The sequence below is a fragment of the Schistocerca cancellata genome, chromosome 8 (genome assembly GCF_023864275.1).
Source record: "Schistocerca cancellata isolate TAMUIC-IGC-003103 chromosome 8, iqSchCanc2.1, whole genome shotgun sequence".
In the NCBI taxonomy this organism is placed as follows: Eukaryota; Metazoa; Arthropoda; class Insecta; order Orthoptera; family Acrididae; genus Schistocerca; species Schistocerca cancellata.
The window spans coordinates 159,893,877-159,905,676 of record NC_064633.1 but is presented as its reverse complement, the minus strand read 5'-3'; positions in this window follow the sequence as shown (position 1 = coordinate 159,905,676).

Here is an 11,800-nt window from a genome sequence, read left to right as displayed (position 1 = left end):
TCCATTGAAGCTCTTTTGTTTTGCAGAACTCGAACTGATACTCCCTGAAACGCACTTATTCTCAGCGTTTCCCAGCTCTGAGGAAGAAAAAAGGACGCCGAGATATTAATAATGTGCCTTTCGGACTCCAAGACTTGTTGAAACTAAAACCTCTGTTCCTGTTTATTGTTTTTACCGCATATTCATTTCGATAAACTCCTTAAGCGTGACGTATTAGAAACTTTCCGTGTGCACCACGGCACTAATCTCATCAGTATGTGAGGCAGACTATTTGAACCGTCGAGGAGACATGCAGAGAACACCAGCGAAGCAACCGACTAAAGTAAGCTGTCACCGAGCACTACGTTGAATATAATCATGAAATGAAATGTTATGACACTAGTACCGTGATGCAAACGCCAAGTTCCTGTGACAGAACTGGGAAACGCTGAGAGAATATGTGTTTCACGAAATATCAATGTGGGCGCTGAGACAAGAAAGAGCATCGAAGGGCGTGGGTCGTTATCGAAATATTGTGCTAAAATGGAAACAACAGCCGAGCTGTACACCGGGAAGTGCACCAATAATCAGTCACGCCGAGAAAACCTCGGACATCACATCAAAGGCGACATTGTTTCCACGAAACCCTCTACCGTAAATTCAGAGGACGGAGGCATACTTTGATAGTTCTTCTGCCAGTGTCGTCCTGTATATCTCTCATAGGTATCCCGATAACGAAAGTAGGACCAACTTTAATTGCATAAGGAACTGTTGTTCCCAGTGAGGAAGGATAGGAACACAGCAGTCATTGGCTTTTGTTATTGTTGTGTATCAAGATTTTAATTATAAATGGCCTTTATCAGGGTATCGATTTGCCTTCCGTTTTGCTGGTACTATCTAATGATGTATCGGAAACAAGGAAAACACTATTCATCTCATAGGGACTAGGTGTAAGGTAATTTGTTAAATCGTTCTTTACAAAGAGCGAACCATAAATAGAGCTATACCATACTTTACGTAAGAAATTTACGTCAGTAGAGGACGTTAGTACGTTTTTGTTAGTTGTACATGGTTAAAGTAACCTTGTCATGTTGATCTTCAGTATTTTACTCTGATGTTAACAGATGAGCATAAAAACAAACTGTATGAACTTTTATATTTCTTTTATATTAATTATTTAGTGGATCACTTAACCACTGTGATATGAGCGATTACTATAGATTTCGGCTTCTTGACGGTTTTCAAATTAGTATGTTACTATATTTTATCAAGACGATCTTCAGAATTTTTTTATTTCTATTGTGATGTGAAAATTATGCTTATAGTCTGAAAACCACCCGAATGGTGCATGGCAGATAGTACGTCCCATTTTACCAGTAATAAGGTTTCTTCCCGTTCCATTCACGTAATGAGCGCGGGAAGAATAATTGAATGCCTCTGTGAGTACAGTAATTATTCAAATCTTATCGTCACGATTCCTATGTGACCGTTACGTAGGGAGTTGTAGTATATTCCTAGAGTCATCGGTTCTTGAAGCTTTGTTAATAGACTTTCTCGGGATAATTTATGTCTATCTTCTAGAATCTTCCAGTTGAGTTCCTTCAATATCTCTGTAACTGTTTCAAATCTTTGACCAAACGTGCTGCCTTTCTCTATATACGCGCAGTATCCCCTTTTAGTCCTGTTTGGTATGGGTCCCACACAGTTGAGCAATATTCTAGAAGTGGTAGCACGAGTAATTTGTTAGCAATCTCCTTCGTAAACTGATTGCACTTCCCCAGTCTGTGTATGTGATCATTCCATTTCAGTATCCCTACAAACTGTTACACCCAGGTATTTGCATGAGTTGGCCGAGTCCAACAGTGACTTACTGACATTTTAGTTATACAATACTACGTTTTGTATTTTCGTTTTGTGAAGTGCACAGTTTTATATTTCTGAACATTTAACGCAAGTTGCCAATCTTTGCACCACTTTGAAATATTATCAAGATCTGACTGAATATTTACGCAGCTTCTTTCAGACTGTACTTCACCATAGATAACTACATCATCTGCAAAGAGTCTCAGGTTACTATTAATATTGTCTGTAAGGTCATTCGTATACAACATGAACAGCAAGGGTCCCAAGATACTTCCCTGGACACGCCCGAAGTTACTTCTACATCTGACGATGACTCTCCATCCAAAATGACTTTCTTCGTCTTCCCTACCAAAAAATCTTCAATCCAGTCACAGATTTCACTTGATACCACATATGATCGTATTTTTGATAATAAACGTAGGTGCGGTATTGAGCCAAATAATTTTCTGAAATCAAGAAATACTGCATCTACCTGACTACTCTGATACAAGGCTTTCAGTATGTCATGTGAAAAAAGTGCGAATTGGGTTTCACATGATCGATGATCCATGCTGGTTGGTTTTGAGGAGGTTATTCTGTCCAAGATACCTTATTATTTCTGAGCTCAGAATAAGATTCTACAACAAGTCGATGTCAAGGATATTTGGCGGTAGTTTTGTGGATCACTTCTACTAGCCTTCTTATAGACGGGTGTGGCCTGCGCTTTTTTCCAAGAACTGGGCACAGTTTTTTGTTCGAGGATTCTGCGATAGATTATAGTTGGAAGAGAGGCTAACTAAGCTGCAAATTCAGTATAGAATCTGATAGGGATTCCATCCTAGATCTTTGTTAGTTTTAACGATTTCAGCTATTTCTCAACACCACTGTCTCTCATACTTATTCCATTCACCTTTGTAGTGGTACGAGGATTAAATTGGGGCAATTCTCCTGGGTTTTCCTTTGTAAAGGAACACTTAAAAAGAAGTAAGAATTTCAGCTTTTGCTTTGCTACCCTCAATTTCAATTCCTGTATCATTAGCTAGGGTCTAGACGCTAACGTTGGTGCCACTAACAGTCTTTACGTACTACTAGTCACTGAAGGCATCACGCATTGCTCTCTTGACAGCCAAATGCGTTTCATTCACCATCTCTCCATCTATAGCCCTACTCTTTATTTTACGTCTACTATACAGTAATCTCTGTTTCTTCAAAAGTTTCCTTACAGTGGCTGTGTACCATGGGCGGTCCCTCCCATTATGAATTGTTCTACTGGGTACGTTTCTATCCACTGTAAGGTCAACAGTTCTTTGAAACTTGAGCCTGAGGCCTTCTACATGCTCCTGCCCTGTGCTGAAAGTTTCAAGTTTCTCACTGAGATAGGACATTATTGATTTTTTATCTAGTTTACTGAAGATATATATCTTTCTGCTTGTTTTAGTTGTCCTTTGTACTTTGGTAATCATTGCTGGCACAACCGCATCATGACCACTGATACCAGTCTCGATGTGGCAATCCTCAAACAGATCAGATCTATTTCTCGCCATTGGATCCAATATATTTTCATTATGAGCGGGTTCCTAACTATCTGTTCTAGGCACAATCTTTTGCATAATATTTTATGGAACACTTCACCACTAATATGTGAACAAATACCTTAGAAGTTGCATTTCTTTTTGTGTTTTAACTACAATTGCTGATCTCATTTTATTAAAAAAGGTTTTTAAACTGCAACATCGAAAAGGAACAAGGTTGGCTAGTTTGCAATACAGACGTCGTTATTTAAACTACATGAAACAAATTAAGGCTGCTGTACTTACTGTAAACAACAGCATCAGTTTCCCTCTGCTTATACACCAGTAAAGTCATATGTTGGCACCTTCTGCTGTGAGTTGTTGGATTATAACTCACTCAGATGGTATGTTGACTATAATGGATCATTGCTATTGGATAATGTGGTGTTTTACGTATTGTTTTATATCAGTCCTGAGCCTGTAGCACTGGTGACTATAGCTGCAATTTGAATATTAGAGGGACTGCGACTGATTGCTGTTTCCTTACCCTTTTTTTAAACAACGGTGCGGTCGGGGACACACAGTCAATCATTTTTCGCTCTCGCAGTACGCAAATAGTATGACACATTAATTCCCTAATATTGGTACGAAGTATGCTTTGCGATGCACTGCACAGCGACTTACTCATAATATAGAGGGTGTTTTAAAAAGTGTCCCATATTCTTGCAGCAGACTGTACCGGTCAAATCTAGGAAGAAAAACCTAATAAACAGCATTGCTTTCAAGTAGGGGTTGAATTTATTGTTTTTCTAGTTCTGAGCAGTACTATTTCCGGTAAAACTATGAAACAATGTAGACGATTTTTTAAAACAACTTACATGTAGCAAGAGTAAGATCAGCGTGATTTTTGTTTGAGTAAGGAGCATTGTTTTCTGGTGCACTTCATTTTCTGTATGTCAGTTAGATAATTTTATGTTTATTTCTTCTCAGCCTATGCTTTTAACGCTTTTAACTGATTGTCATCCGTATTTACTCAGCTCTGAGAGAAAAAGACCGAGTTTCTTCAATATTTACGTTTGTGCTGCTTTAGTACTGTATGAACTTCAAATGACGAAGCGTCGTTGCCAATTTTAAAATCTACTTACCGTATTGTGCAATCTAGTAACGCAACCTTGACATTTTTGGACGAAATTAATTGTACCATACAAAGCCTTCGGCTTTGCGTGATGACGTAACTACTATGTCATCACACGACTCTCGGAGAAGCATCTCGATTCGTTAACAGCACCAACTGATCATGTAGAAAAATTCGTACTTTCACCTGAAAAGAAAGAAAAACAAAGAAGGCATGCCTCTTTCGTCCATTTCTCTTTTTTCAGGAATCTCAAAACAACCACCGTGCAATGCATCATGGACAAGGTAAGATCTTTCAAAACGTCTGAGGTCATCAGTCCCCTAGAACGTAGAACTAATTAAACCTAACTAACCTAAGGACACCACACACATCCATGCCCGAAGCAGGATTCGAACCTGCGACCGTAGCAGTTGCGCGGTTCCGGACTGAAGCGCCTAGAACCGCTTGGCCACCGCGGCCGGCGGTAAGATCTTTATTACAGTCAGTTCGTATTCTGTATGAAGTGTGTGCTGTATTTTGATTAGGTGCCTAAACTATACCATTCACAACGAGACTAGCATGTTAAGGAACACTATTGTATAATTCTGCACAGTGGCAGTTGCGTACCTTTTATTAAATAAAATTTTGACATTTATGTACTATACTCTTTCATGATAATGTACACGTGTACTATGTGTGCTGTGTGACACATCGTTGTGCTTTCCCAGACATATACTCACAGGGCGCCTTCGTTCGAAACTTCCTATTACGCGCATGTTTACTTAGTAGTAGTTACAGCCGGAAGTACACAGCCAAGTCGCATTAATGTGACCACCGCCTTTATTCCACGTCAACGTGAGGAACGACTCGCAGCGGCAGGTGGGAGGGTACTAGAAATGGAGGGTATATAAAACGTGTCGTGGGGACACAGAAAACAGTGCAACCGTTATCGTAAAGCGAGAGACTTCATCTGTCTTCCGAAAGGGCATTATTACAGGCTGTCGGGCAGAAAACGGTAACGTTTCCGAAACGGTTAAATTTGTAAACCGTTTTCGTGCCTCCGTGGTTTAAATATACCGTACATGGCAAAATGGAGCTACCCAAAACAAGCGCCGAGGCGACTATGGTCCACCACGGGCCGTAGATGATAGGAGCGAACGACAGCTGCGCACATGTGTACACTGTACAGGCGAATAGACGTGCAGCTGTTGAGCAACTGACAGCCCTGGTTAACCAAGCGGCTACCGACAATCTCTTCAACAACCATTCAGCGAACATTGCTGCATACTGGTCTCCGCAGCAGACGCCTTGTTCATGCAGCCATGCTGACAGCTGTTCATCGGCGACGAAGGATGGAATTTGCACGGCAGTATCGCAACCGGACGTCCACCGAGCGGTGTTAGGTGAGCTCTTAAGATAAATCATGTTTTCTGCTCCATCGGACAGATGGGGTGTACGATGCGAAACGTCTGCAAGCAAACACTCTTTAACAACGGTCGGAACGGTCCAGGCTGGAGGAGGTAGCGTATGGTCTGGGGAATGTCTTCGTCGCAATCCCTAGGTGATCTCGTCGTTCTGGAAGGCGCAGCGGATCAACAGAAGTATGTGTCTATCCTTGGGGCCCATGTCTAATACTAAATACAGTCTGTTTTTCCTCGGTACGATGGTACCTACCAGCAGGACAACGCAACGTGTCACGCAGATCAAAGTGTACGTGCGTGGTTCGAAGAGCACCAGGATGACTTTACCGCACTCCCCTGGCCACCAGACTCTACGGATTTAAACCCAATCGAGAATGGGTGGGACTACCTCGATCGGGCTGTCCGCTTGCTACCTCAGTCGAGATACCACGGCACTGGAGAGGACATTGCTCCACATCCCTGCCGGTACCTTCCAGAACAACATTGACTCTCTTCCTGTACGTCCTGTAGTTGATTATGCTGACTTTTGGCAGGTGGTCATACTAATGTGAGTAGATAGTGTATTTGTGCACGGCCCACAGGTACAACAACGCCTCGACGAGGAAAGTAACAGTTACCACTAGCGATGGTGGAAAGGAGATACTAAGTTTTAGGTCAGCACTTCACCTCGGATATGTCAAATCTGTGTGTTCTGTTTGCAAGGATCTGACTGAAGAGTGTCGGGACAACGTTCATGAGACCACAGGTTATTATTTCAACCCTACGACTAGATAAGCAAACGGGAAGCAGGAATAACAAACATATCTGATTTAACCCTTTAGAATTCAGAGAAATCAAGCTAGAAAATCAGGTAAAAAACACACAGCATCACTCAAGGTAACTGAAAACTTGATTTCAGAAAACAGGAATTGCTAAGCCTATTGGACTAATATAAGTTACCGAAACAGTAGAGCTATTGTGTAGTAAGATACGAGATACACAGTGTGAATCCAAACCTCAATAACAATGTCTCAAAGGTTTTCTAAATATTTTGGTACCAGGCACTCAGTCTTCAGTGGCTCGTTGCAGAATAATAATGTTACTTTATGCTGTTGTAACCTTTTTTGTTGCCACAATATCTTCACAAGAGCGAAAAACCCTGTAATATACATGAACCACAACATCATTGGATCTGATTTCTCGTAGGCGACTATGTGCAGATGCAAATCCAGCGGTCGCTGTGGGTACAGCTAAGCATAGTACGATATTTCAGTGCCCATGTTGTTCAGAAGTACGATCCAATGTTCCTTCGGATATGCATGCGTGCCAGAAGGAACAGGCACTGGGACGACTACAGTCGTTACGAGATGCATGAAATGTATTCGCAGTTGCGAGTATAGACAACCATCAGCTGTATAATAGAATGGCGACAATAAAAATTTGTGCCCGATAGGGCCTCGAAACCAGATTTCCCGATTATTGCATGCGGTCACCTTACATTCGGGAGGACGACGGTTCAATCCCGCGTCTGGCCATCCTGATTTAGGTTTTCCGTGATTTCCCTAAATCGCCCCAGGCAAATGCCGGGATGGTTCCTTTGAAAAGGCACAGCCAACTTCCTTCCCCGTCCTTTCCTAATCCGATGAGACCGATGACCTCGTTTTCTGGTCTCCTCGCCCAAAAACAACCCAACCCGGTCACCTTAACCGATCACACCTCTCGGCCAGACACAAACCTCCTATGTCGTCGACCATGTGTGTCGAACACTCATGCACGTCCAGAGGAACATTGCCTCGTACTTTCGAACAATACAGGCACTACAATATCATATTCATCCACCGACAGCGGGCCTGTAGTGGAATTACACAATGGATGTATGAGAGCACGGATAGCCAAATGGTAAGGCGACTGCTCGCGATAAAGTGTGAAATTTGGATTCGATCTCGTCTGGCACAAATTTTCATTGTCGTCATTACACAGCTGAGGGTTGTCCATGTTCGCGACTGCGAATACTTTCATGCAGATCAGCACAGGCGTCGTGCCACTCTTTGACTGCATACATTCAACCCACACACGAGTTGCTTATCGGCCAACTCTCCATCTGTCCATACTACTGTGTATCACAGTTAACCTACAAACCATCATAGAAACGCGCAGTACGAATGAAAACTTGAGCGCGAGTGGACATTTCTGTTACCAACAGCAAGTACCGTAAGTGGAAAAACAAGTTCGCTTCCATACAAGATACATAGCGCCTGCTGACGTCATTTCCACTGTCGTGCAGATATTTTCAGTCAAATATAGACACAAAATTAAAAATTTGCTATTTGCTTCTCCGCGCATCTGCTGTATGCTGTATGTGCTTCTTGGTTTACAGTTGAATGAAGAACATGTTGGTTTCTGACATGATGTTTGATAATGGTTATGGGTTGTCCTGCATCTGCTTATGATGTAACACTGTACCTGAAGATAGTCTGTTTGTGACTGAAGCTGGTTGTGTAATAAAGTGACAATATAGCTGCGTGCAGCAATGATTATTCAGAAATGCAGTTACTCTGTTATGAATCACCGGAGACCATGGGTCCCCAATACCAAAAGACTAAGAAAACATCCCCGTAATACTTCCAAAATTGTATCGGTGCTCGCATATACCCTGTATAATGTCATCATGTTCTGTATGTGAAACTCCCACTTCACGTGGGACAGCTGCTACCACTTCGTCTCTTCTTTTGTTTACTTTAATTTATTGACTTTCCGTTTGTGTCCATTAACCCCTCTCACAAACGAAACTCCCCATCGCACCCCTCATCCCCCTCCCCTCAGGTTTAGTGATAAGATGGCCCAGTGGACACCCCGTCAAAAACTGAACGCAGATCAAGCATGAAAACAAGAAAAAGGTGTACTGAACTTTGAAAAAGTAAAGCAGAATAGAAACAGTGAACGGTTTAAGGACAAGAGGCGCAAAATTCAGCGGATATGAACAGCCGCAGCGTCGTGGTTAAGGGGTCACGTTTTTGGACTGTAAAGCTGATGAGGCGTGTTCAAAACTCCTTCCTGCCATTTATTTAATTTTTCACGACTCTATGAGCTGTCTGTCCCGTCACTGAAATGTTTGTTCTCTTTCTGTAGTCTTGGCAGCTGTCATACTATACACTGGTTGTAGAATGTGAGTCATGTGGTAAGAATACATTACCATCGCAAGTAAACGTGTGAATAGCGAGAGCAGGTGAGACACTGCATAGATGTCTCACTGAAATGAAAGCTGCAAATAAACGGGTGTCAAATGTGCTGCAACAAAGGAATTCAAGAGTCAAAACTTCCAAAACGGCATGCAACTTCAAAAACGCTAAAAACATAAGTTTTGACAGAGCACAGGGAAACTGTGTGATTGTGAAACTATTGGGCTTATTGTTGAAGCCTATGTGACAAACTATTATATCTCACTCACTTACCAGGCGTACAAATTAGGTCCGTCGGTAAGAGATTTCTATCATATGACACACGTATTACCAGTAATGCCGAGTAAGCCGCACCAGAGGTGTTTTCCGCCGTAGGATTCGGCTGACTTGTCGCCATGACATCAAATGTTTGCGGTTCCCATTCGAAAGCCACTTCCTTTCGGCTGCTAATAGAGTAGTTGTGCAGAATCAACTGTCGCCATAGGTCCCTTCATCACACCTCGCTGCTGCAAACGGACGTTACACCACGACACAGACACAAATTTGAATATAGCAGGCGGCGAAAAAAAAAAAAAAAGATAAAATGTTAGCACGATGGAAGATTGAACACGGCTCGCCTGCTTGGTCATCCAACGTCATGACCACTTTTTTTTCATTTTCTTCGGTATTGTTCGTTGCGGTTGGTCTGGGCGGACGTCACGCTACATCCTATCAAGTTGATCGTTGATTACTTTACTCAGTATTTTTTTTTTATCACAAGGGACAAACAGCCCTCTGACCGCGCACCCTGAGCTACCATGCCAATTACTAACCACACCACAGCTGCTCTTTCAGCTTGCTCAACACTGCGCTTCTTGTCCTTGGACCATTCACTGTTTCTATTTTTCAACAGTTCAGTACACCTTCTTCCGGTTTTCATGCTTGATCTGTGTTCTGTTTTTTGACGGGCTGTCCACTGGGCCCCATTGCCACTAAATCCGACAGGGGGGAGGGGGGGGGGAGTGCGGGTGGGGGGGGGGGGCGACGGGGAGTTTCCCTTGTCAGTAATGGAAAGACAGTAAGACACTATATTGGAGATGATTTTCTTTGTCATTTACGACAATACTAGCGAAAGTGCAGCACAGCAACCAGTCGCCGAGCGGAGAAAATCTATGAGCTGGCAGGGAATTGAACCAGGGCCTCCTGGGTTTCTAATCTGCCGCGCTGACCCCGTACTTACCGAGGCCGACCCGTTTATGTCTCGCTGCTTCCGAGTTCCCCGACCAGGCAATCCCCCATTAACCTCAGGGGTTAATGAAGACAGGGGGCTAGAAAGAAAAGCAATGACATGCAATTTTTTCCAAAGAAGAGGTCATATCCGACCCGTGGTTTTTGGAAGCGGTTGAATCAAATCAGTACAGTGCCTTTCGTTGTGCTCTCTATTAGGCACCATATTTAAAACATTCCTATATTAAACAATTTTTTCACTAGTTATAATATAATTTGTGAATGAAAAAGCACTATTAAATGCAAAAAAGCATATGCGTAACAAATTTGAATTTTCTTGACATTGCAGACAGTTAGCGATATCCTTAAAAGTTAAAACACTAATTCCGTATGTTATTTAAATTTCATACTCCACAACATACACTGAAGCGCCAAAGAAACTGGTATAAACATGCGTATTCAAATACAGATATATGTAAATAGGCAGAATACGGCGCTGCAGTTGACAGCGCCTATATAAGACAACAAGTGTCTGGTACAGTTGTTAGATCGGTTACTGGTGCTACAATAGCAGGTTATCAAGATTTAAGTGAGTTTGAACGTGGTGTTATAGCTGGCGCACGAGTGATGGGACACAGAATCTCCGAGGTAGCGATGACGTGGGGATCTTCCCGTACAACCATTTAAGGAGTGTACCGTGAGTATCAGGAATCTGGTAAAACATCAAATCTCGAACATCGCTGCGGCTGGAAAAAGATCCTGCGTGAACGGGACCAACGACGACTGAAGAGAATCGTTCAACGTGACAAAGTGCAACCGTTCCGCAAATTGCTGCAGATTTCAATGCCATCAACAAGTGTCACCATCTGAACCATGCAACGAAACATCATCGATATTGGCTTTTGGAGCCGAAGGCCCACTCGTGTACACTTGATGATTGCACAACACAAGGCGTTACGGCTCCACAGGGCCCGTGAACACCGGCATTGGACTGTTGATGACTGGAAACATGTTGTCTGGTCGGACGAGTCTCGTTTCAAATTGTATCGAGCGGGTGGACGTGTACGGGTATTGAGACAACTTCTAGAATTCATGGATCCTGCATATCAGCAGAGAACTGTTCAAGCTGGTGGAGGCTCTGTAATGCGACAACCCACACGTCCAGAATTGCTACAGAGTGGCTCCAGGAACACTCTTCTGAGTTTAAACACTTCCGCTGCCCACCAAACTCCCCAGACATGAAGATTATTGAGCATATCTGGGATGCGTTGCAACGTGCTATTCGGAAGAGATCTCCACCCTCTCGTACTGTTACGGATTTATGGACAGCCCTGCCACAATTCATTGTGTCAGTTCCCTTCAGCAATGCTTCAGACGTTAGTCGAGTCCATGCCACGTCGTGTTTCGGCACTTCTGTGTGTTCGCGGGGGCCTTACACAATACTAGGCAGGTGTACCAGTTTCTTTCGCTCTTCAGTGTATGACCTAACCCGCACAAAACGTAAATGCATAGCACATTCTGTTTTTCACTTCAGACTAAGAATTTCGCGCAGCATTTTACCTAACATCG